The sequence below is a fragment of the Sceloporus undulatus genome, chromosome 1, assembly GCF_019175285.1.
Source record: "Sceloporus undulatus isolate JIND9_A2432 ecotype Alabama chromosome 1, SceUnd_v1.1, whole genome shotgun sequence".
Taxonomy (NCBI): Eukaryota; Metazoa; Chordata; class Lepidosauria; order Squamata; family Phrynosomatidae; genus Sceloporus; species Sceloporus undulatus.
The window spans coordinates 65,370,374-65,397,955 of NC_056522.1; the positions used below are offsets into that span (position 1 = coordinate 65,370,374).

At 42.2% G+C, this 27,582-nt stretch overlaps 1 protein-coding gene across 3 annotated transcripts in view; it reads left to right on the plus strand.

Annotated features, from left to right (window-relative positions):
- The first annotated feature begins 19,436 nt into the window (after positions 1 to 19,436).
- GREM2 (gremlin 2, DAN family BMP antagonist) overlaps positions 19,437 to 27,582 on the plus strand; it is a 65,473-nt gene continuing 57,327 nt past the window's right edge. For all 3 annotated transcript variants that reach the window (XM_042441942.1, XM_042441936.1, XM_042441951.1), the window contains exon 1: positions 19,437 to 19,564. The gene's annotated coding sequence lies outside the window, so the exon portion shown is untranslated. The remainder of the gene's footprint in view (positions 19,565 to 27,582) is intronic.

Genomic DNA, 27,582 nt, shown 5'->3' on the forward strand with positions numbered 1-27,582 from the left:
CTGCCAGTAAGTTTAGGTGCACTCTGGGTACTTATCAGACGGTGCTTATCAGACTAAAATAGGACACTGTGACTGCCTTTTGGAAAGCATCTTTCTGTCAAGATAGTAGGGGACACTTCACTCATTGTTTCACTCACTGGAACCTAGTTTCTTAGAAGCTCTCAGATTCTAAAGGGGTTTGGAGGATTATATTGAGAGATGTAGCTGCAGCAATGATCTCCCTCATTGTATCTCCATCTCCTAATACAGAATCTCAGCCCCAATGCAACACAATGAACTCCAGTTCTAAGAAATGCCACATACTTTCTAGGGTAAGGAATTCATTTTAGAACATGATGAAGATTTCAGGATGTTTATTATTTTCTTATTTCAATGTGTACTTTACTATTAGCAAATAAGTTCTACTTAATTTTGTCCAGATTTTTTTTAAAATTTGGATCTTAGACATTTTGCAGCTCAATCGATCACTGCAACTATATAATATAAATTTAACAAATAACATAAGGGCTTGATTTTAATTCAGTTTAAAAATTATTTATGGTTCCCCCCCCTCAAGTAGACTGACAAGTGGTTCTGGTGTTGCTTTCCCTATCAACCAAGAAACATAGTATAACAGCTATCAAGGTTCTTCATTCAATTCTGAAGGTATTTTGCTGCTTGACCACAAATCCATCCCATCATCTCTTGCCTTTGGCAACACTAGCAAGGGCTGATGGAAGCTGCAGTTAACTGAATGCAATGGGCACTTTGCTGTGGTGTAAGATCCCAGTCTGTATGGTTTATCAAAAGTTGAGTAAAAAAATCCACTTCTGAACACATTAATTATGAAATCAGTCAAGAAAGTTAAAAGTTGCCAGGTAGCTCCTACTGCAGATGTATTGTAGCAGCTTTAAAATGACTGCACCTACATCATACGCACAGCAGCAACATTATTAGATGCAAAATATTAGTTCTTATCCCATTTATTATAAATCATGCATGAGTTATCAAATTATGCATCCACTCCCTATTCTCACTTCCCAGTCCTTGCTGAATTTTGCTAGAATGAAATTAATCACTAGCTTTCTGCTTTTTATAATTTCCTATTTCTGCCTACAAAAACAATTAAATCTGCACATTTATGCCACAGTGAGGCCCAATGAACTCAACAGAAGTTACCTTTTGAGTACACATGTTGCGACAATGAGACGCAGAGACAGGAATGGGGGTGCAAAGCTTAGCTGGCCAGGTTTTGGCCAGCCCTTTTTATTCACATCAAGGTTACATTAGGTTTACATTATCTCATAGTACATCAGAAGGCAATTTGCGAGATCAGTGACCAATGTGTATTTAGGAGAGTTTTAATTAGCAAAGGGAGCAGGATGTGTACACTGTCTCAGCCGAATCAACATGGGCTTATCCAATTATGGATAAAGCATTGTCAACCAGAAGGTGAGTCATGACCTCGTGGTTTGCCAGCGAGGCTATCACATCTTATTCTCGGTAGACATTGCTATCCTGGGAGGGGGTGCACCCCCTGGGCTTCCCAGGGAATGCCACATACACATAAATAGGATATAGTGGTTTTACAATGTCAAGGAAAGAATAACCAAGGAAAGAGTGACTATGGTTAGCTACAGAGGATGGACTCTCTCAGGAAAGAACACGTATCCTTTACCTTTCAGAGGCTCTCATGAACCAATTTGAAATGTTTGAGCTCATATGCAGTTTTGACAGTCTACCAGGTGTTACTGACTGGAATTCTGGACCATCATTGATTTTGGTGCTATCAAGTATCTAGGAATCAGTGAGGTGTCCCCAGATAATATGGAATATTCCAAGCACGGGCACTTTTTGTAGTTGCAATGCAGGAGATTATCCCATGGCTTACTAAAGTGATTTACCTCTATCTGGCTTAAAGCTTAATTTGGGTGGCATCCTAATATTATTAGGTTTTTACCACCAAATTTACTGCCTGAATACATTTTGGGTGCATCCCCGCTTCCAGGAGTGCTTCGGTAGCCATTGTCTTAAACTGGAAAACACTCGGATCCCAAAAGAGCTGCGATAAACGCTCCTGTAAGCAGGAACACACCTGGGCTGTATTCAGGTGGCAGATTCAGCAGCAAAAACCTTCTGATAACATCAGGATGCTTCCCGAATTAAGCTTTAAACCAGATAGAGGTAAATCGATTTAGTAAGCCATGGGATAAGCTCCAAAATGAACAGATCCTGTGGGACAGAATAACTGAAGAAAAAGACAGTGAAAAGATTATGAAATACGGAGACTTACAAACTGAGATTCAGCATATTTGAGAAAAGAAAACAACTGTTGTTTCAGTGGTGATCAGTGCTCTGGGAATAATGCCAAACAGACTGACGAAACATCTGAATGAAACCATCATTGACAGGATCAAAACAGCAGGATTACCAAAAATAAAATAAAATAAAATAAAAAATGGCCTATTATTATGAGGCAGGAGGGGAAAAGAAGTAACAGAAGCATCAGCTAGCTTGAAATCCTCCTTTTCCTCTTCTTATTTCATAAAATCATAGAATTGTAGAGTTGGAAAAGACCACAAGTCCAACCCCCTGCCATTCAGTAACTCTCAGTCAAAGCATCCCTGACAGATGGCCATCCAGCCTCTGTTTAAAGTCCTCCAAAGAAGGAGACTCCACTACACTCTGAGGAAGTGTGTTCGACTGTCGAACAGCCCTTACTGTCAGAAGGTTTCTCCTAATGTTGAGGTGGAATCTCTTTTCCTGTAGCTTGCTTACATTGTTCCGGGTCCTGTTCTCTGGAGTAGCAGTAAACAAGCTTGATCCCTCCTCAATATGACATCCCTTCAAATATTTAAACAGGGCTATCATATCACCTCTTAACCTTCTCTTCTCCAGGCTAAACATCCCTAGCTCCCTAAGTCATTCTTCATAGGACATGGATTTCAGACCTTTCATCATTTTAAATGCTCTCTTTTGGACACGCTCCAGTTTCTCAATGTCCTTTTTGAATTGTGGTGCCCAGAACTGGGCACATTAGTCCAGGTGGGGCCTGACCTTCAACTTGTGGTCTACTTGGACTCCTAAATCCCTTTCACATGTAGTCTCGTTCAGCCAGATGTCCCCTATCCTATATCTGTGCATTTCATTTTTCCGCCCTAAGTGCAGTACCTTATATTTCTCCATGTTGAATTTCATTTTGTTAGCTTTGGCCCAGGTTTCTAGTCTATTCAGATCATTTTGAATTTTGATCCTGTCCTCAGGGGTATTAGCTATTCCTCGTAATTTGGTGTCATCTGCAAAATTGATAAGTATGCCCCCAATTCTGTCATCCAAGTCATTGACAAAGATGTTGAATAGCACTGGGACCAGGACAGAGCCTTGTGGGACCCCACTGGTCACTTCTCTCCAGGATGAAAGGTAGCCATTGTTGAACACCCTTTGGGCTCAGCTAGAGAACCAATTACAAATCCATGTAACAGTTGCCTTGTCTAGCCCACATTTTACAAGCTTGTTTGCAAGAATGTCATGAGGAACCTTGTCAAAGGCCTTACTGAAATCAAGATATACTATATCCACAGCATTCCCTTCATCTACCAAGCTGGTAATAAAGAGATAAGATTTGTCTGGCATGACTTGTTTCTCTAAAACCCATGTTGACTTTTTGTGATTATGGAATTGCCTTCTAAATGTTCACAGACTCTCTGTTTAATGATCTGCTCTAGAATCTTTCCTGGTATTGATGTCAAACTAACTGGATGGTAATTGTTGGGATCCTCTTTTTTTCCCTTTTTGAAGATGGGGACAACGTTTGCCTTCCTCCAGTCTGCTGGGACTTCTCCTTTTCTCCAGAAGTTCTCAAAGATTATTGCCAATGGCTCTGATATTATATTTGCCAGTTCTTTTAATACTCTTGGATGTAGTTCATCTGGTCCTGGAGACTTATATGCATTTAGATTATCAAGGTATTCCTGTACTATCTCTTTGATTCTTCTGTACTAGATAAATGTGTTCCACTGATATTATCTCATCCATTCATACAACAATGTGGTAGACTAGGGTATAAATGTATTCAGTAGGACATGTCAATAATGATGCTAAGGCTAAAGAACAGAGTCCTGCTGGTTTCTGACTAAGTAAAGATTCATGCCATAATAAATTTCTAACCACAGTGCATACTCTTTGTTGTTTGTATGTATCACTTCTGTTGTACACTGCTGTGATTGAATTTGGAATTTGGAATAGCGGTATATAAATAAATTTTATTATTTATTATTATACCTGTTCAAACTTCTCCCAATAGAATGGGATTTAAAAGCCCTTAACTTTAGCTAAGTTATACCCTTAACATTTCATTGAACTAGTCATCTGAAATTATTCATTTGTAGCATGAATATTTTGACCCCCCTCCCCTTTTATTGGTATACACATTAAAGCATTACCACATGGAGCACATATTTAGCAAAGCTGTCCCTGGAGTCTTGCCACATTACATTAGTGTGCAGTTATGGTAAATGATGCAATGTTTACAATTTGTTTCACTTGGTCTACTCTCCCCAACTGGTCTGTCCCCCCCCCCCCGCCCCCTACATAGCAATGCTCATTTTCCTGCATTTTCCTTGTTACGGTCTCCTAATCTGCAGAAACTCAACGTGGTAGGAATACCACTGAGACCATTTTTTCCCCAGGGGTATCCTAATGAGAATATTCCCTACTTGTTACAAATTAACTGAATACCTGATGATTTTTTTTATCCAGTGTGAAGAAGTAATTGGAAGTTATGGAGCAGAAAATATTTTGCTGTTGGAACCTGTGGGTTAGCTGAAAACTTGTTTAAAGAAGATTGCAACCTTCAGTGTGCTTACCTGAGAGACAACTCAAAGAAAATATTGGATCTTACTTCCAATTAAATATCCTTATCAAAGATTACATACTTAAATTAGCTCCCAGCTTTTCTCCTTCCTCTGAGGAACTTCCACAGAAGTTGGGGCAGGGCTGGGGAACATGTGGCCCTACAGATGTTGTTCAGCTGTAACCCTCCCTAACTCCCTAGCCAGCATAATCAATAGTTAGGAATGATGGGAAGTTCATTCTAGGAACATCTGGAGAGCCTCATGTTTCCCATCTCTGGTGAGGACTTGATTAATTGTACTGTATTCATATTGATTTCAATGTGTCTGGTTAAAACATGACTAAGTCTGAATCCAACCCATAGTGACTGAGCTTGAAAGAACCACAGGATGTCTTTGATGAGGTTTTTGTAAGTGATATCCTGAGTCAGTGTTGTGTAGTGGCTTGAGCACTGGACTATGACTCTGCAGACCAGGGTCTCATTCCCTGCTCAGTCATGGAAACCCACTGCATGACCTTAGGCATGTCACACTCTCTCATCCTCAGAGAAAAGCAAAGACAAACCCCCTCTGAATAAATCTTGCCACAAAAACCCTGTGATAGGTTACCCTTAGGGTTGCCAGAAATCAGAAACAGCTCAAAGGCACACAACAATAATGACAACATTCAGAGTCCTATAGGATAAACTCACATGCTCTGAGGCCAGTGAAATCAGAATTTCAACTTTGGTGGCTATGGTAGTTCTGGTTAAGTTGCTTGATATTAATATTATGGCCTCAGATCTCCAGCTGTTTTTCAGTGGCTTTTCCCCTCTTATGTAGCAACTCTGCTAGAAAGCAGCAACATTCAAAAGCCAGACCCAAAGTCTTAATAGTTTGGATCATGGAAAGAATTCAGTTCTCTTAATACTAATTTTCCTCTAACAGAAAATAAATAATACAGTTAATTAGAATTAAACCATGTTCTTTGGAGCAGTTGGGGACTAGTGTTAGTATTATATTTTTGTATCTTTCCTTCCTATGGATCAGAATTAAGCTGGTATGTCTGACAGATGGCTTTCAGGCTTAAAATGTTGGAAGGCCTATCCTTTCTGCTAAAATATAAAAACATTTGTTGGAATTTAAAGTTCCATAATATTTTTTTTCCATACTGTGATTTTGTTTTTGTTGTTGTTGTTGTGTGCTTTCAAGTTGGCTGGGAACATTATTATTATTATTATTATTATTATTATTATTATTATTATTATTATTACATTTATTTATATAGTGCCATAGGCTTTACATAGTGCTTTACAAAGGAGGAAAACAACAATCCAAAAATAAAAACAAAGCCTGCCTAGGACACGCAATCTAAACATGGCAAAGGTAGGTAGGAAGCATTGGCTTAATCGCCTTTGCCTTTGTTTCTAGTGTGAGAGGACATGTGGACAGCCTGAAGGGGAGAATAAAACAATTAACAAAGCCATTTAGCCTTTGTCTTGATATTACCTGGGTCCTTCACATATCTTCTGTGCCCTGGTGGCACAGTGGTTAAAAGCCACTCACTCACAAACCATAAGGTTGCGCGTTCAATACCAGCTAAAGGGCTCATGCTTGACTCATGTTGGCATCCATTCTTCACTAAAATGAGTACCCAGCTTGTTGCAGGCAATTAGCTTACCCTTTGTAAACCACCTAGAGAGTGCTTAGGTGCACTGATAAGCAGTATAGAAATGTACTTGCTATTGCTATTGCTATCTTCAGGTCTATGTGTGCTTCCCATGGGAAAGTCTCCTGGTATTCCAAAGGTCATCATGGTCTCTTAAGAACATGTCTAGATCTAGATATGAAAATATGGAAACCCCAATACAACATGGATATGTTGGGTGTGTTAACAGGGTATGTGCAACTGAAATCACAGCAAACATCCAAGCTTGCTGTAGCTGTGTATATGAGTTAGACTAAATGAGATTCTTGACTGAAATATCTATTGTGCAATTGTCATAAATGGAGAATGACAGATCATCTTGACCAATGTTGATGCTATCTGGGCTGGTAATGAGGTTCAGTTTGGAAGGCTAGCCTTGAAAGAAAGATCAACTCTGATTATTTCCAAAATGAGCACTGTTTTATTTTCCAGAATTTTCACTGAAATTCCCTATGACTCATAGAAAAGCAATCCAAGAGCTGATGCTAAATGAATTACAAGAATCCTAGTGTTAAACTTTGCTTTCTTTATCTTTCTGTATGTATTATTATTGTACTACAGTGCACCCCGCCAACTGCATGCTTGCCATCCATAGATTTGAGCTTCCAACAATGGCAAAACCCTGATTTTTAAATGGGTGTGCATGCATGCGACCATATGCACATGCACATGCAGCCATTGAAAATATGACTTGAGGTCTTGCATTTTTTGCTATCTGCCTGGGGGTCCAGAATAGATTCCCATGGATAGCAAGGGACAACCATATCTCGATGAAACCTTTATATTTGCATACTTTTGAAATTGTTTTTTAATTGTATCATTAATCCATAGCAGAGGTGAGCAACCCATTTTTACAGTGTTGCCTGTCATCTTAGCTCTGCACATGCCTGCATATGAATTTGTGTGCACAGCCACACGTACACACATGCACATATCTGCATATACAGTCACACTCTTCTTCTTTCCACACTAGTGTAGCAATAGCAAGCAATAGCAATTACATTTCTATACTACTTGTCAATGCAGTTAAGCAGTACCTAAGTGAAATCGAAGGCTTTCATGGTTGGTATCCATAGTTTTTTGTGGGTTTTTCGGGCTATGTGGCCATGTTCTAGAAGAGTTTATTCCTGATGTTTCACCAGCATCTGTGACTGGCATCTTCAGACAATGTTGTCATGTAAGAGAGCTAGATATATAAATACTGTAGGGAGGAAATTCCATCTTCTAACCCTCCTTTGCATATCCTCCCACCCTGAGGCCCTGCCATCAACAACAGAGCAATACACAGATTAACATGGAAAAAGCTGGGTACTGTACTCACTTTACCGACCTCAGAAGGATGCCAGGCTGAGTCAACCCTGAATCCCTGGCTGGTATTGAACTCACAATCTTTTGGTTTGTGAGTGAGCGGCTACACTACAGGCATTTTACCACTGCGCCACCAGGGCTCCTAGTCTACACCTCTCTATCCCTGTGTACTGAGATGTTAGCATGCGATTTCTGGGGAGCAAGAGGTTAAGGCTTTGCCCACCTTCAGTGACTTGCATTAATAAGCTGTTTTTTTTTCAATTAGCAGCACTGAGGAAACAGCAATGTTACCACAGTCAAGATTAGCAATGTGGAAAACATCACATTTCTCCAGTCTTAAATACATTTGTTCCATCTTTTGTTTGTATTATACTGTGAGAATTTATTTTTTTTCTTCCTTTGCAAAAATGTCTATGTATTTTTCATCTACATGTCCCCCTAAATCACTTTGTTTTATACACATTTTCCACACTGACTGAACAAGTGGGTTGATTTCTAAATTGTAGACCATTTTTGCTATTTTTTTAAAAATATAAACCTTTAGCTTGGTCCACTTGTTCACCTTAGGGTTGCTATATTATGGAAACAACTCAAAGGCACACAACAACAACAACAACAACAACAACAACAACAACAACAACATCTAAGCAGTGGCATCACTACAATTGGCATCACCGTAATTCATGGTAATTCATGGTGTCACTCCCTCCATTGACATCCTCCTAATTACTCTAAGCAGCATTCTGAATCATTTGCCTCTGTATGGTGATCTCTGTCTATAAAGACAGGCAGTAGAATGATTCACATAAATAAATTATTCATCTTGTCTATGATCTTTTTTTGCTTGTTTGTTCTGGATGAGCAGGGGACCTATATTTGTTTAATGCAATCTTGGTCAAGCATGGTGAGTATACCCTTACTTTTAATAATTTGCATGGACTTACTTTACAGCTGAAGATGATTTCATTAATTGTTATCCACCACGTAAATAATCAGTTGGAAGTTTTCTGCTTGTAGGGATAAATGTTTCTCAGGGTTTTTTGTGGGGTTTTCAGGCTATGTGGCCATGTTCTAGAAGAGTTTCTTTCTGACGTTTCGCCAGCATCTGTGGCTGGCATCTTTAGAGAATGTTGTGGTTTCTCAGGGTCTTTATGACTGGATCTAGCAATATTTCTTTATTAAAGCAGCTACAGGCAGTTGGAGCCACAGCAGTGGAGGAGAAGAGGCTATTTAACTTTCCCTTTCTGAAACAGTGTTCATGACCAGCCTCCAGAGAACATGATTTAGGGGCTGAACAGACTGCCCCTTTCAGCGCTGGATTGGGGCCATGGTAACTATGTGCTGCGGCCCCAATCTGGCCTTTCCATGGGGCAAAAAGGAGCCACAAAAAGTGGACTGTGGAATGGGCACTATAGCTGCCAGTGCTGCAGCTTTTTGGTGCTCCTTGGGTGCTGCATCATCTGGACACAGAACCAGAGAAGCGCCATGATGCCGCCCAATGTGCGGTGGGGCGTGCAGCATCACACTGGCATGGGGTGGAGTTCGGGCATGCGTTGTGGAGATGCCATGCCCCCACTCCACCCTGATGCTGGTCTTTATTGCTGGTCTGTTGAGGCTGCTGGACTGTTGAATATAAACTGTGAGAGCACTTTAAATTTGCCTTTAACCAGCACCACCAACCCATTCGTATTTGGAGATGCAATACCCTGTAAAAGTAAAAACTTCATGCATGCTTCCAGTAGGATGATTTCAAGAGCCATCAATTGAAGCTATTCCAACATTTTTTCTTCTTAGCAGATTTTGTTGTGTGTGTGTCGGGGGGGGGGGGGGGAGGAAGAACAATGGGAAAACACAACATCTTAAAAATGACAGTTATTGAGCCCATTTACACTACAAAATTATAGTGCTATTAATCACTTTAAGTGCTATAGTTCCATCCTATGGTATCTTAGGGTGTGTAGTTTTCTTGGACACTAGGGGTCTCTGGCTGAGAATTCAAAATATGCCTCACCCAAAACTGCCAGTCCCAGGACCCCATAGGGTAGAACCATGATAGTTAAAGTGGGATAATGGTACTATAATTCTGTAATATGAATAGCCCCATTGTTGTCTTGAACACTCCTCTTCCAGTTCAGTTAATGAGACAGAGTCCTTGTACCTTTAAACTCTCCTCTGGAAGCACTCCAGGGGAGCCAGTCATGGAAAGTAGTTCTTTGGCTTGTCAAGTTAGACTGAATTACTTCTTACATCACGACTTCTATATTTACCAGAACAATTAACATATTTTTTCCATGTTGTGCAACAAGGCACTTTTGAATTATTTTAACTCTCAGAAAGCTCATTTAGCATCTTCTTAATTCATCAGAATGAAAGATTAAACATGCATGCTTTATTTCTAAGAATGGGGGAGCCCCCTAAACCTCTGTTCCTCTATTCTCAAATAAGCCAGATAATTGAGCAAATAAAATTATTTGCAAAGTCAAGTGACTTTAAAATACCCATGTTCCTAATAGGATTACAATAACCTGTGGAAGGTCATTATAATTATAAAGGGAAAGATTACATATGCAGTAAAGCAGACATAAATTAAACAGACATATTGAAAACGATTAAAATGGAGGGTCTGGTAAACTAAACCAAAGGTGAAAAAAAAGGAAGCCAAGGTAAATTAGGGGGGAAATTGACATAATATCAGTTACTACAGGGTGAGGAAGGTTTAAATGGGAAGAAATTGTGTTATCCATGGTAATTTAATTTAGCTAACATATACCATCCAAACATTTCAGCCTAACATGGCTAATGGACTGAACTGTTAACCACTTTAAGTAATGAGAGTGAATTATTATCTTCAAATGAGCTTACTCTCTGTAAATATTTACTACTAATTTATGTCAAAATTTCATGCTTTTGTGTATATGGAGAGATAACATAGGTTAGAAAATTATACTTAAAGGGTTTAAAGAAAAGCATAGGATACGTGTATCACTTTCTACCCACAGCCCCGAAACTATTTCCTTGTGTAAAATTAATTCTGAAGCTAATTGAATGGCGGTACTAAGGCATTAGGTTAATTGCCTGGAATATCTGCATGACAAAGAAGGATGAAGGACTTTGGGCTAGTTGGCCGTTCTTCACTCAGTATACTACTTTCCAGTCCCTCAGTGTGTTTAAGGTAGTTCAGCCCCATTGACAAAACTGAACTCTTCCCATTTCCAGCCTATTACTGCAACAGAAGGCTTCTTGGTCCTGTGTGGTTGGGTTGGGACAAATATAGAATGTTCAGTACTGTTAGTTTTGGGGGACTACAGCCCTGTAATGACCGGGCTGAAAGGCCGGCATGGGGGCAGAATCAGGGCATAGTGTTCCTGCATGGCAGGAGGTTGGACTGGATGGCCCTTGTGGTCTCTTCCAGCTCTGTTATTCTATGATTCTATAATGCATGCCCAACTCCACCCACCAGGGCACTCTGATGCTGCACGCCACTTCACACTGTGTGCAGCATCATGGTGTGCCTCCGGCACTGTGTCCATACATCGCAGTGCCAAAGGAGCACCATAAAGCCATGGCAACACAGCTATGGTGCTCTTTCAAGGGCACAAAAAGGTGCTGCTGTTTGCAGCTCCTTTTTGCAGCCTTGAAAGGCTGGATTGGGGCTGCAGCATGAGGTCACCATGGCCCAGGAGCCCCTACATCACCAGAATTCTCCAGCCAGCTGTAGTCCCAAAAGGTAAACCTTTCTAACCTCTAAATATGTGGCCGCAAAAAGGTTGTTCTTAATAGGTTTAAAGGCTGTGACATGCTAGATAATACCCAAAGGAGTTTGTTTCTCATTGCACAGGTTTATTTCATAAGAGAAAACACATAAGGAAGGCCTACAGGTTTGCCCAGCCCATTTAAAGTTCCTGAGCTTTAGGGACCTCCCTAAAGCTGTAAGTAAAGGTGTAAGTAAAAAAGAGAGGAACTGGTGTTAAGAGAGTCTTGTCTTTGAAAGGCTCTTTTTGTTTGTTTGTTTGTTTATAGGCTGACAAAATTATAATGGGGCAGACAAAATCCAATTCCTTGACATAATTCTATATTGGAGCCTTTCTGCACAAATAAGTAAGTCCCATAAATACTCAGGTGCCTAAGATCATCTAGCCAAAACTGGGACGGCACCACCCGTGGCCACCTCCGCCCCCGCATGTGCCGCAGGGGCCTCCAAGGCCTCGCTGAGGCCTAGGATCGCTCTCCGCAGTCAGAGCTCCGGCCGCGGAGACACTCCCTCCCAGGCCCCAGCGAGGCCTTGGAGGCGACTCCGCGATTGCGGAGACCTCCAAGGCTTCGCTGAGGCCTAGGAGCGCTCTCCGCGGTCAGAGCTCCGGCCGCGGAGACGCTCCCTCCCAGGCCCCAGCCAGGCCTTGGAGGCGGCTCCGCGATCGTGGAGTCCTCTAAGGCCTTGCCGGGGCCTGGGAGGAGGAGGAGGCCGCTTGCCACCGCGGCGATGGCTGCGATGACGGGCGGCCCCCACACCCCTTCCCAGCTTGAGAGGAGGCCGAGGCTTCCTCCCAAGCTGGGAAGGAGGCCAAGGTTTAAAAATGTAGGACCTTTTTTTAAAACTTCCTGGTCCTACATTTTTAAACCTTGTCCTACATTTTCCCCGATTTGGAGGTCCTCAGGTATGGCAACCCTAATCTAGCCACTCTAATTTTCAGATTTATGGTTTGCTGTGCCATAGCCTTGAGCTATCTTAAAGTTTTCTACCACACCAGGAACAGGTAGAAAACTTTAAGATACCACATTAGAGTTCAGGGTGAGGAAGGGTTTGACTACACACTCATGAAGCCTACCCTCCTCCCAAATCTAGAGCAATAAGCACCCAATCTGGGGCCATGAGGCCACAGGGTCCTATCTGTTCCAGATTTAGGATATGCTTCCTTATTGCCAAGTTTATAAACTCTGGAGTTTTCCCAGGAGTTTATATCACCAGTGCACTCTCTGCCACATCAGCACCCCCATATCTGCCACTGCTGCCACCTCCACTGTCACCTTCAAACTTTTTTTTTTCAAAAGTCCCCTACTCATGACAGTGCCAACACCACTGGCTCTCAGCTTCTTGTGTCAAGACAAGGTGTTCACATCACATACTTGTTGTCTCATTTGCCTCAGAGTAATGGGAAGGAGAAGGGAAACTGTTTAGGCTGGGAATGGACCTCTAAGGTCTGATGATGGCAGCAGAGGTGGCAGTGTCTGGGGAGAAGCAGCAGTGGGCACAGGAAACTCCACAGAGAAAGTCAGGCATTGTAGACAATCTACTTGATGTCCTTGCAGGGAAAAAAGTATATGGAGTGACTCCTGGGTGGGTGTGGGGGCAGTAAAGGAAGGAGTCCATTCAGACTTTGGCCCCTAGTGTAAACTAGTCTGATGTCAGGTCAAAGAAAGAGGGGCCCTCCAAGAGGACAGGCCCAACGGGTTGGTAGTCGCAGAAGGAGGCTACTGGGCTATATAGCTCAATGATAGAGCACAAGCTTTGCATGCAGAATGCCACTCTTGGCATCTCCATGTAAGTTTTTTGCCTGATACCCTGGCAAGTGACTTTCAATCTGTGTCAATAGTTCTGTGTCAACGATAGTGAGTTTGATAGACCAAGAACTGACCAAGATCTGGAGCAGTATAGGGCAGTTTTGTTATGGTCCTAGGAGGCAGGCGTAGGTCGGATAGGACCCTAAATCCCCAAAGGGACTCAGCATACAGTAGTCATTGGTACACAATGCTAACAGTCCAATGCTAAGGAGGAAACTACCACAGAACAGCAGTTGCCAGGCTCTGAGGAGCCAGAGGAAATTTTTTTCCATTGCCTCAAAATAAAACCACTTCCTTTGTTTGTTTGTTTTTAAACATTTCTGGCTTTAACAAGATGGAGGATACCCAACTTTTTCTCCCCAGAAAACTTGCACCCCCAAGGTGCAATTCTCTTGAGATTGGGGTGGTGGGAATCTCCCGTGAGGACTCTGAAAGCCACAGAAATGGCCTTGTAGGAACCAGCTGGAAAATAAAACATTTCTTGTCTTTGACACAGGTTCTCATTTAATTCATTAGTAAGTTAATACTGGAATGAAGTTAATGTGGAAAGTCTAACTTAAGTCAATAAATTAAGATTAAAATAAATGTATTTAATTTCCTCCTTTTTGTTAAGAAATCTAACTACTATTGATAATTGATTTTAATTAGTTAATTCTTACCATTGAGTCTGCCTGTGAAATGCTGCCACTACATTAACAGGATTTTTATTTGCTAGGCTGGAAGATTGGCAGGAAATTCTATTTTAATATATCCATGCCACTCTGATGTTCCATATTTTGCTGTGCCTTTGAATAATTCAATACATTTTTAGATTGGGAGTTATAAAATGCCTAAATATCCTATAGGCACTAGATACCATCTGATCTTGAAAGGTAACATGATAAGTTCTGGTTAGTACTTGGATGGGAGACTGTGAACAAATACCAGGTGCTGTAGGCTATATTTCAGAGGAATATAGCAAACCACCTCTGAGTATTAATTGTCTAAGAAAACCCTATGAAATTCATGGGGTCACCATAGGTCTACAGGCAATCTGAAGGCACATGCAACCAGATTTGAAAGCAAAAAAACCAAGCAAATGATTCTCTGCTCTCTTTGTGATATTTTTATCTGCGAGAAGCAAAAGGTCCTCAACTTATCATAACACAGTGGTCGCATTTCATAAATACTATGGTAAGGTACCTGCTTACCATAGTATTTAAAGACCATATCAAACATTTAAAGAGGTTCATGACATTTAAAGTCCTAAATGGCTTGGGACCTTGATACTCACTGACGTCTGTTTTCTGCCATCTGTCTGCCTCAGGCTCTCTTCTATGCCCAACAGTGGGGACGATACAGTGTGGGAGGGCTTTCTTGGCTGTTGCACCCCAATTATGCCTTCCCTTTGGAAGTCCAGTTGACATCAACATTGGTTGTGTTTTAGTGTTTGATTTACTTTAAATGTACATGTTTAGGGTTTTTATAACTATCGAAGCATTTCAAACTCTTTTAATTTGCTGTCATGTTTAAAATGTTTTCATCCTGCTAAAGCTATTTTATTGTTTTACTCTTGAATAGTTTTATCTTGTATGTCATTTGAAATCCCAGCATAAAGAAAGGTATATAATATTTTAATAATGAATTAGTAAATAAAACCCATATAGATGACAAATCTTTGAGAGAAATGTAGTAATCTCCAACCAGGTGCAGATAAGACGTGGCTCATGAGCCTGCTCCCTCTGGATCTGATGCAATATCTGTGCAGTCAAATTTCAGGAACATGGCAGTAACACCCCCCCCCCCCCAGCCCACATTTAAAAAATGGAATAGAGAGAGCACATGCCTTGTTCACAAAGTGAGTGGATCATCTCAGGATAAATGTAATGGTGTGTTCCAACAAGAGTAGACATATTCAATCAATAGAATTTATTCAAGTGTTGACTTACCAAGTTCTCAGTTATTTTTTAGTTAGTCTTCTCTGGATCAGTCAACTGCTTTAGGCCCTTATAAGCAAGATGCATGCTCCAAATATTCCTTATTTCTACATCCACCATTATTATTATTTATTATTTATTTCATTTATATACCGCCATTCCTACGATCATGGTGGTGTACAACAATTACATAATACAAAAGTACCCAAACAAACCTCCATATTATTACAAAAAATACAATTCAAAAATCCAACGTACAGTCAAATAACACAATAAAAACAGCTTAGAATACCATAATACAGTGCACAAAATCAGTCTCCCCGAACACTACGCGAACACGCATCCAGCAACGACAATCCCTCGCCCAACAGCAACAGTCCCTTGCTGCCTCCCGATGGTGTGGGGGTGCGTGCGGCGTCTCCCTGGGCACTGGCGGGCCGGCTTTATGGAGGCCGCTCCCACCGGCCTCCTCCCTGGGGGAACGCCACAGCTGCAGCGAAGGAAGGGCAGCAACAGTCCCTCGCTACCTCCCGATGGTGTGGGGGTGCGTGCGGCGTCTCCCTGGGCGCTGGCGGGCCGGCTTTATGGAGGCCACTCCCACCGGCCTCCTCCCTGGGGGAACGCCACAGCTGCAGCGAAGCAAGGGCAGCAGCAGCAGCAACAGTCCCTCGCTGCCTCCCGATGGTGTGGGGGTGCGTGCAGCATCTGCTCTGGTGACACCTTTCGCACTATTCTGCTGCTGAAATTTGGCAGTGTTATGTTGAGAAGAAAGTGTAGCCCCAGTGGATTTGGGGATGAGGAAATATAGCCTCCACAACCATATGTAGGTTGGCCATTCCAGTATAAACCTTCCTTGGTTTTGACTATAACCCTAAGTCAATCCTCACATTAGCCCCTTACATGTTTATATCTCTTTGCCACTTGTATGGCATTTTCAGTAGCAAATGGCATGGCTGTCTAACCAAGCAGACATCTCTAACAGGCTGCCCAGAGGGCTGGCACATAACCAGCTAACAAGCCATAACAGGCCTACACAAAGAAGCCTACATGGATTATGAGAAGCTGGCATACAAAGAGGCAGAGGTACTTTCACAGGGACTGAAAAACACCAAGACTTTCTACACACTTGGGGGCTCTCTAGTCACGTAGAAATATGTAGGCGTGCATGCAAAGAATAAGAGCTCCATGAAGTTCATCAGTGGTCTTCAAGAGCTGCAAAATGTTGAGCCTAAGTTGGTAAAATACCTGCTAGTGAATGAATAGGCTTTCTAGACTATCTGTCAGCTTCCACAATCCCAGAGGAAGGAAATACTGACTGGACAAACTCCCGAAATCAATATAATTATATCAATGTATTTATCTAAACTTTAAGATAATACAAGGCTCTTTGCATTTTTTTGCTGCAACCAATTAATACAGTATCTTGTCAAATATAATGACCTGTATTCTCTATCAGCTACTTAGGGCTGAAACAGACAGCTGCAATTTGAGGCGGCTTGGAGCTGCCCCATTTAGGCTGGATCAGGGCTGTGGCAAACAGATGCCTGGCCCCAATCCAGCCAGCTTTCACCCCAAATAGGAGTGGGGAAAATATGCCCTTTTGTCTCTAGAGCTGGCTTTTCGCTGGCTCCAGGGTGAGTGGCATCTAAACATCATGCCCCGAGTTGCCTGGAAGCTGGCTGGGGTGTAATCACCAGCACAGCTTCCGAGTGACTCGGAGGCATGACACATCTAAACGCCATGCCTCCAAGCTAGCTAGAAGCCAGCTTTACTGGGCTGTCTGTTTTGGCCCTCCTGTCCCCCACCTCATGAAAACATCATTCACCTGTGCACTGACTGCAGTGCAATGGATCTCCTTCTCCCCATGCAGTTGATGCATAGTAAATAGGTGGGAGTAAGTTACAATTATAAAGTTATACACTGAGTAATAGTTCACTTTATAGCGTTATAACCATCCAAGGGCCTTGTGGTGTTTCATTTTGCCTTTAGCATTCATGGACCAGAGGCTACAATCTCCAAGCTTCTGAAGTGGGCACCCCTCATAATAATGCCTTCAGGGCACCAGAGGACCCTGGATCAATTGGTTTTTTAAAACACACACTTCCTTCTGATTTCTCTCTCTCAGCTTCTCTATCTGCTGCTGTCCCTATGAGCCCTCCCTGTTTTTACACCACAGACTCCAGTCCATCTGCAGCGGGCTGATCAAAGACAATGGTTTCCTGGTACACTACACACATTGTAACACTATCTAACCCATCATCCTCATGAGGGTGCCCTTGACCAGTTCATCACATCCCCTTCTCTATTTCCTCCAATATTCATGCATATGATTACTGACTCTCCTTGGCTTTATGCAAGAGCCTTCCTCCTGCCTTTGTCCCTTGCAAAAACCATCCTTACAACTGAACCTAGCACATTATATCTATACCCCTCAGATTTTGAATTTGAATTGACATTCTCACATACAATAGGCTTATATAGGTGACACCAGAGGTGGGGACGCCACTGGCCTCTGGACTCTTCACTCTACCCCATGCATCTGAGGAAGTAGGTTCAAGTCTATAAAAGCTCATGTTTCCAGCTTCTTTCTTTCAGTTAGTCTCACAGATGCTACAAGATCCCTTTGCATATTAATTTCCCAGACTAACATGATTATGTCTTTGAATGTCTCTACTCCTTATTATCCCTGCTCAGCCATGGATCCCCACTGGGTAGCCTTGGGCAAGTTACATTCTCTCAGCCTCAGAGGGCGGCCAGCAATGACAAAACCCCTCTGAAGAAACTTGCCAAGACAATCGTGTGATAGGTTTGCCTTAGTGTTGCCATAAGATGGAAATGACATGACAGCACACAACACACACTCTTTATCACTGCCAGCCAATATTAGATCATGGTGATGATGATAATGATTCAGTATGCTTGGCTGTAAGGATGGACTGCTGAAAGATGAAAACCTCTTCTTCAGGAGGAGACTGACCAGATGTCCTCAGAGCAAAGGAGGACAAAGCACTGCAAAATGTAAAACCTTCCAGAAAAAAGGAGGACATGACCAAATAAAACCTAAAAATTCTAAAGTAAATGTAAATTTATGCTCCTTAAGCTGCACCAACACTGCAGAAATAATTGAGTTTAACACCACTTTAACTGCCATGGCTCAATGCTGTGGAATTCTGGGAATGGTAGTTGGTTGTTATTTTGGACTTCTCTCACTCCTAAGGTGAACCTATCCTGGTTCATGGCTTATTCCCTCCCCTCCCCTTCCTCAAATCATTTGAGTGGAAGAAGCCCAAGGTGCAAAGTAAGAAACTAAAAAAGACCCCACAACAACTGATTACCTTTCCCAGAATCCCACAGCACTGAGCCAGGGCAGCTCAGGTGATTCAGAACCAATTTTAAAATCACGCAAGCCTGGTTTCATGTGGGTTTTGTTTTAGATTTTTTAGATTATGTTTTTCACTTGTGTATGTCTTCAATTTTAACTTGTAGTGCTTTAATTAGGTTATTTTAATTTTTTAAAAATAATGTTTTTAATGTGTTTTTATGCTGTGAGCTGCCTTGGGTCCCTTTTTGGGAGAAAGGCAGCATAAAAATAAAATAAAATATTTCTGCAGTGTGGGTGCAGCCTTAGCCATGCTCACAGCGGAGGGCATTTTGGAATCCCTCCTGGGCAGAAGGCTGGAATGGAGGACATGCCCTGGAAAAGGAGGACTTCTCACTCTGTCCAGGATCAAAGGGCAGAACTCTGATGGATGGATGGATTGCTTTGCTTTGCTGTTAGCTTACTACAGTATTGGCTTTGCATGCAAGACTGAAAATCCCCAGAGCAGCAGAGGCATGAGCAGAAGGAGGTGATGCTGGCAACCCAGACAAGAGGATGGTCCTCCTTGCCTGGATCTGCCAGGCTTGTAACTCTGTTAGAGAACCAGAGTCCAAAGCAAGGAGGGACAGGGAGGGGATTGGGGAAAGAAGGGAGGGGGTTGGTTTGGCTGATCCGAGCCAATGGAAACCCTGGGCTCTGCTAATTCCCCCCCCCCCCCTTACAGGGACCGAGAGCAAAAGCCTCTCCTCCCTCCTTCCCTCCAAGGCAAGGCAACCGGAGCTGCTCCCTGCCAAGCCAGCCAGAAGTCCAAGCAGCTCTGGATGGGCATCCTCGCCTCCTCCTCTTCCTAGGCAAGACCCACTTGGTGAAGTCTCCTCGGCCAGGCACCTCTGAGCAGCCCTGCAGGATTGCCAGGTGGAGGAAGATCCCCTTCAGCCCCTGACAGGTAAGAAGAGTCCCAGCCTACCTGCTGCCTTCCCAAAGCAGAGGAGGGGGCAGCTAGGCATACATCTATGTATGGGGTCTTCTTCTATGACGATGAGGATTAAATTTATTTTCTTTTTAAAAACTTTATATTTCTACAAATATATACACACAAGACATGCTACTCTTTTCTATGTCAAATTCTTATTACTGTATTTTCCTTCTTCGCAAAGGCATCATTTTCCTCCTCCTTGGCATCTAGGGCATCTTTCACTCAAATAATTTTTGGGGAAAGGGAGATGAGAGAAGAAGCCCCATTTTTTCTTCCCCTGAACCAGATCTCCCCCCCCTTCCCCCCCCCCACACTTTAGGGATGGTAGAGGATGAGATCTTGCAGCACCTTGGAGACTCACTGAAAGGAAGAAATTGGCAGCAGGAGCTTTCTTAGTCTTCAGTCTACTTCATCAGATGCATTGTCTAGGAAAACTCCTGCCAATTTCTTCCTTTCAGTGAGTCTCCAAGGTGCCACAAGATCTGTCCACATACTGATTCTGTAGACTAACATGGCTATGTCTTTGCATTCTACCAAGATAGAGGATGGCTTGAAGACTCTGGGGAGTCAGGGTTTGACTCCTGGCTTGGCTCTGGGTGACCTTAGGCAAGTCACACACTCTCAGCCTCAGAGAAGGACCATGGAAAACCTCCCCTGAAGAAATCTTGCCAAGGAAACCCCAGGATAGGGTTTCCAGAAGTCCAAACTGACTTGAAGGTACACAGCAACAACAACAGCCCTCTAGGCAGGGCATAGGAAGAGGATCAATAATGTAGATGGAATCTCAGGCAGCCAGGAAGGCATCATGGTGTACCTTTTCCAAAAGGAAAGTCAAAGGCTGTTCTGCTACGTGCCCAGGCTGTTCCTTCCTCTGTTGGACTGACCATCAGAGACCTGGCACTGGAAGGGAAGGGATTTGGGCACCTAGGGTTGGTCTTGAACATTGTGGGGGTCACAGAAGGGTGCAGAAGAAAAGAAGGATCCCTCCTGGTTTTCCATGGGTGTGTGGGTGTTTGTGAGACAGAGAGAGATTAACATTTGCAAAAGAGCTTCACTTGGAAAAAGATCTTACTTGCTTTCTGTTGTTTTATTCCCTGTGGGTGAATGATGGTTTGCAACCATAAAAACGGCATGAAAGACCAGTTCCAAGCACCCATGGCATCATGTGCTTTGGAACACACTGCCATTTCATTTGCTTGTGTGAAAGGTTAGTTGTTGTGATGCTAAAAGTGCATCTCTGTCCCTGTTCTTTCCTTTTAAACTGAATGAACCATTTGCCCCTTCATGTCTGCATCCGTACTGGAGAAATAATCCGGTTTGACACAACTTTAACTGCCATGGTTCCATGCTATGGAATTCTGAGATGTGTGAACAAAATACACTTCCCAGAATTCCATAGCATGAAGCCATAGCAGTTAAAATGGTGTAAAACCGAATTATCTCTCCAGTGTGGATGCAACCCATGCCAAAATTCTCCAAACTTGGTGCCACAGAGCTTTCAAAAATGGCAAAGGCATTTTTTTTTTATTTTTAGTGCAGGGTTGTGCAAGTGGTTATATAACTTTCTTTGGGGGGATTTTTGAGAACAAAATTAATAGCTCATTACAAGCTGGACTTTCCTTTGATTTCAAGAGGGCAAAGTTCTGAAAAGAAAAAGAAAACCCCACAAATGTTGAGACAGATGATTCTTTAAAAGCCTCTTGAGTACTGTAAGTTGAACCTGAGTGCCAGTTAGTTTGCTTCACTCTAGAAAATGGTTTTGGATGTAAATCTGCAGGAATCCAAACAATGCCTTAGGAATAAAATAGCAACAGGTGCAAGGATCTCCTTGCATTGCCTTCATTAGCACTTTGCATATCAGACCCCATCAGTGCTACTGCATGCTAATTCACTATGAAATCTAACATCAGTTCAGGTTCTTGACTTCCAACCAGCACAAATACAATGCAGGCACTGTGTTTCCTTGATGGATTTATTTCCTTTTTCACTCTTGAATAAAGTTAGGACCCAAATGTTGTCTAAATTAGCATGTCAGTATGCTTAGCGTGCCTTGAAAATCAGAAAGTCTAATTTGCTTTCACCTTGATGTGTATATGTTTCTAGCCTTTCCTTATTTTTTATCTGCCCATTATAAACCTCAAGGCAAAAAAGAAGAAGAAGAGGGAATTGACTTTCAATGAAGACTGTTAGGGAAATGCCCAAGCCAATTCGCAGACCATTTATGCATTTGTACTTCAGACCTAAATGGTTTATACCTAAGCACAGTCATATATTTTGCATGAGAAGTGAGACACAAATCCAAGCATATTGTCTTCTTAGATATAGTGGGAAGTATTTCCAGGCAAATAGGCTGACAATTGACTGTGAATACATTAATGATTAGAAAATGACCCCCCCCCCCCATTTGTTATATATGGACCTACATATTTGTATTTGGAAATAAATGGTACTGATTTCAGCCAAGAAGAAATTATTTCCACACAAGTGATCTCAACCTAGAAAAAGTTGCCCTTAAGACTGTTTTATATGCAGTTACTCAGGAGTAAACCTTTGCTTACTCGTTTATTTTAATAAAGCTTACTGCTACATGGAGATATAGCCTCCTAAGGCTGCATCTAAACGCAGAAATAATCCAGCTTGATACCACTTTAACTGCCATGGCTCAGTGCTATGGGATCCTGCAAATTGTAGTTTGTTGTGGCACCAGAACTCTCTGACAAAGAAGGTTGAATGTCTCACAGAACTACAAATCCCAGAATTCTGTAGCATTGAGCAATGGAAGTTAAAGTGGTGTCAAAGTGGATTATTACTGCAGTACAGCTGCAGCCCAAATCATGATAAAATCAATGGTTTAATCTGATGATGACTAACTTAGAAATCTAGCACTGTTGCTCTTATTGCTCTCATGGAAAGCTTTCATGGAAGTAAGAGTCATATCCGCTGTCTACAGTGGCAACTGATGCTAGAAATCAGATGAAATGGATTCATACCAGTAGAAGCTGGCCCATTATGACAAACAGGACACTGCTCAGAATGTCTTTAGCCAAACAACTCCCAGGTGACTGTGTCCCCCCCCCCCCCCCCGTGTAGGTGCATATGTGAATACTTGCTTGCTTGCCTGCCTCTGTGTGCATGAATATCCATGTTACCCTGGCTCTGCCCGTCACAACTGGTTGCAGAATGGGCATCAACCACCACTGGTTCACGCTCAGCATCAGCCACCAGTTTTAAGCAAATGATTTGTAATTTATATCATATTGCTAGAAAGTTTCTTATATGCTTTGTGCCCAGATTCGTACTTATAAAGGCAGTCATGTGAGTGCCTCTCTGTGGAAACATAAGGCTGAGTCTAATTATCCACAAAACAAATATGATTTTCCACAAATAGGGACACCCTGAAAGAATCTAGTTCCCTAATGTATGGGAAGGAGGATGGAGCTCTGGTGTGATGCAGCAGGGCTGTTCTTGTGTTTGTACAAAATGTTCCTGGGATGAAGTGGTTTCTACATTATGTAGGTGTTTAATTGATTATTACTATTACTACGACTAATATTTATTTATATTTCCCGCCTCTCCCTGTGGATCAAGGCAGGATTACAACATAAGATAAAAATACATAAAAATACAAAAGCATAATAAACATATGGTACATTAACCCCTAACCCTCCCATCATTACAGATAATAAAATTCAATAACAGTTAAAATAATTACATCAATAGCATAGCCTAAAATAAGCAGGAAGAAGTGGGCAGGTTGAAGGTGAATGGGGCTATCTTTATTTGGGAGGTCAGTCTGGGAGGGACTGCCGGAACAGATCTGTCTTGACAGCCTTTTTAAAGGCATCTAAGGTGGTGATAAGATGGATCTCTTCTGGTAGACCATTCAACAGTTTCGGAGTGGCAGACAAGAAGGTCCTCTGAGAAGTTGTAGTCAATCTGGTCTTCTGTGGCTGTAATAAGTTCTCCGCAGAGGATCTGAGAGTGCGGGATGGATTATATAGGGAGAGGCACTCCCGCAAGTAGCGTGGACCCAAGCCATGTAGGGCTTTAAAGGTGATGACCAACACCTTGTACTTAACCCAAAAACTAATTGGTAGCCAGTGCAGAGATCTTAGAACTGGTGTTATGTGGTCAAATCTGGATTTCCCAGTGACCAGTCTGGCTGCCATGTTTTGGATTAATTGCAGCTTCCAAACTTGGTACAAGGGTAGCCCCATGTAGAGCGCGTTGCAGAAATCAAGACGAAAGGTTACCAGTGCCTGTATCACCGCTTCTAGGTCCCCCGGGTCCAGGTAGGGTCACAGCTGGCATATCAACTGAAGCATTTAAGCAGCACTCAGATCCTGATGTCAAAAAGTCCCATTGCAACCATATTGCTACACCTTGGCTTGAAGGAGACAGCTCCTCTTCCCCCCCCCCCCCCTCTTAATTCAATCCATACAAAGAGAAACAACAAAGAGCCTTGTGGCACTATAAAGACTTCACAGAAAAGTATCGTGCTGGATCCAGTATCTGCCTGCTGGAGACAGGAGGGCTCCATATGTTCACAAGAGATTTCTGATCCAGCAGAAGAATCCCTCTGGTGGAAAGAGGTGGTTGATACTGGTTGATTCCACCTTCCCCTGCAATCCCATTAACCACCTCCTCCTGTCTGTTCTGTTCTGGAATAATGGGTAAGATGATGTTCGGTTTAATCAGACTCTTGCAAGTGAAAAAGGAAGCTGAATCCAACCCTGTGTGTGTGTGTGTATTTCTGCTGCAACACACACAGCTACCACCTCTGGAAAATGTTAATTAAAAAAACAAAGTTTACTCTTGCTTAAGAGTTTGCTGTGTGAGATTCCCTATGTAAAGTGAGGAATGGGTTCACAAAAAGAAACCTCACCAGTTTAGTAAAGTTATACTTTATCATGTCCCTTTCCAGCTGCTTTTACACACATATATACACACACACACACACACACACACACACACACCAGATGTACCCCCTTATCTTCCTTCTCCCCCTTAAATGTCTGGGAGATTTTTGTCTCTGAGGGAGCAATACTCATCTAAAACAAGGGATGTCTGTCTCATACCTTGTTTTTAGCAGAAAATGCCACTCCACCTGAAATATTGGCAATTCCAGTCTTGAAGAAACGTCTGGTCATCTCTGGTTTCATGTGAAGGGGCTGGTGAGGCCCCTGGAGTGTCCTGAGGCTGGACAAATGGGCTTCTGGGTGTCTGGAAGTTTCCTACCCTTGTTACAGAGGCTCTGAAAAAGACTTTGGCTCTCAAAAGAATTAGGAATCTGGATTTAGCTCAACAGTTTTATGACATTTTCCTGGGTTTTGAATGCATCACACTTTTAAAGAAGGCGAAAATGCTTGAATTCCTATTTTTAGTGAGTATGGGGAGGGCAAGGAAAGAAAGTAAATATTACTTGAAATTAGATGCAGATTAGGATATTGTGGTAAACTAACAATTGGCCAACTCATGACTGATTCACACACAGCCCTCTGTATATAGTCTACACTCAATGATGAGTAGGATAAGTTTGTGACTCATGCCTACTCCACTTCATGTAGACCATATGTATGACACAGGGCCCACCCAAGTAGACCTTATTTACCCCTGCTTATCAAACAATGAATGTGTGGATCGGACCTAAATATAACATGGGTCCATTCATGCTACAGAATTACAATGGACCACTGTGGCACCAGAGTTCAGGTAACTGCTGCAGTTTGCTTCCAGTACCTCCTGTGGATACTAAACTCTGTAGATACCCAAGTCCCGTTAAGTAAATGATGCAGTGAAATGGTGTTAATAAAATAGCAAAATCAAGATTTGCTTTTTTGAATCTTTATCTTTTTTTAATATTTTCAAGCCATGGATGGTTGAATCTGTGGATAACGAATCTGTGGATATGGAGGGCTGACTCTATAGTGTTATTATTTCCCTTTAACTGCCTTGGTTCTACCTGATCCTGGAATTGTCAGTTTATTGGGGGGGGGGGGCAATAGAAGCCAAAGATCTCAAGGGCCTCAGCAAACTGCAGTCCCCAGGATTCCATATAATGGAACCATGATGGTTAAAGGGAAATATTAGTCCTATTACTGAGCCCCAAGTATTTACACATGGGCAACTACTGAAATGTTACCCTTGAGAGAAGGCAGCACAAGTTAGAGGCCCATTTCTGTGCCTATCCTCCTTAGGACATACCTCCAGGTCCTAAGTCATTGTGACTTGCTCTGTCTTGTATAATTCTTAAAGCTGGTTTAATTGTTCTGTTGTACCAGCTTGGACATGACTGATGGGACAGAGGGGACATCAGTCTGGTTAGTTCTCAGTTGAGGAAGAAGAGTTATAAAGTGGAAGTGTCAGCTGCCTATCTGATAAATGACAGATCATGGTAACAAAAGATGTGAGGCTCTTAAAGAAAAAAACCAAAATAACCCACAGCCCTGAGTTCTCCTTGCTTTTTTCTTTTGTAGCTTAGGGGGGAAAAAAACACAGCAGCAATTAAAAAATACTTAAATACTCCAGGGAGATTCTCAGTGACTCCTCTTTGCTTTAGTTAGCAGATCTGCAGGAAACTCAAGACAAATCCTGTGAATCTGTCTGCCTTGTGAGTTCAATCATTCAGGATGCTGGCATGCACTTTGCCTGTCATTTGCCTCAGCACAGACTTTCCTAACTGTAAGGAGCCAACACTTCTTATATTAGTAGCTACAGACCCTGGAATTGCCTAACCCCATAACTCATAGTGTGAGCTACATGTGAGAATCCTCAACTATTTTTTCCTTACATGGGAGGGTGAACAATTGTAGTATTTTCCCCAGCAAAGGAGAACATTAATATTATTCCTCAATATTTTCTCAGCATTCTTATTTCCTGAATTGTAGTGGAGGAATTATTCTGTGGAAAAAAATGAGTTTATTAATTTTTGGTTTTGCATAAGATCCTGTTTTCTCTGTAGAAAACCCATTTGTGTGTGTGCAGAAAACAACTTTTATGTGATATGAATGCTAGCATGGTATAGAGGTTTGAGTGCTGGAGTACCACCCTGGAGACCAGGGTTCGAGTCTCTACTTGGCCATGGATACCCATTGGGTAACCTTAGGCAAGTCACACACTTTCTGCTTCAGAGGAAGGCAAAAGCAAACTGTTTCTGAACAAATTCTGCCAAGAAAACGTCGTGATAGGTTCACCTTAAAAGTTGCCATAAGTTGGAAACTGCTTGAAGGCACACACACACACAAAGCAAAAACCCACATGTGTTTTTTTTCTGCAGAATAATTCATCCACAGCACTTTGGAATGTTCAAATTATGCTCAGCTTTAATTTCCCTTTTGGAAAATAAAAATGGTGTGTGGCATCGACTTCATTTTGAAGGAAATGCATTGCTGATAGGAAAATGCAGTTTTCTATGTATGTTTTTCTTTCCTTTTTTTAAAAAAAAACATGATAGGTTTGTGTTAGGGTCACCGTAAGTTGGAAATGACTTGAAGGCACAAAACAACATAATGTGCATGCATACTACACCTAAGGTAACAAAAAAGAATTCAAAGATGTAGCTGTGTTAGTCTGTAGAATCAGTAAATAAAGCGATCTTGTAGCACCTTTGAGACTAACTGAAAGAAAGAAGTTGGCAGTAGGAGCTTTTGTAGACTGAAGTCTACTGTAGACTGAAGTCTATGAAAGCTCATGCTGCCAGCTTCTTTCTTTCAGTTACAACTTTATCGCACACCTTTTTTTGCCCATTACGGGAACTGGAAGGGGACTCTCGTGTGCATGAGCGACCAGCCAAAAACAGATTTTAACACATGACAAAGCGTCCTCCAAAAGGCCCTGTTCTGTCCCCCGGCACCAAGCCATCCCCGCTCAGTGCTGATGGGCACCATTTTCCTCGATCAGAAAACTTCCGACCAGAACATTTAGCACTCCTTTTGACTGAATCCCCATTGTCTGTCTAAAGGAGCAGCCATCATCTCATCATGTGGCAG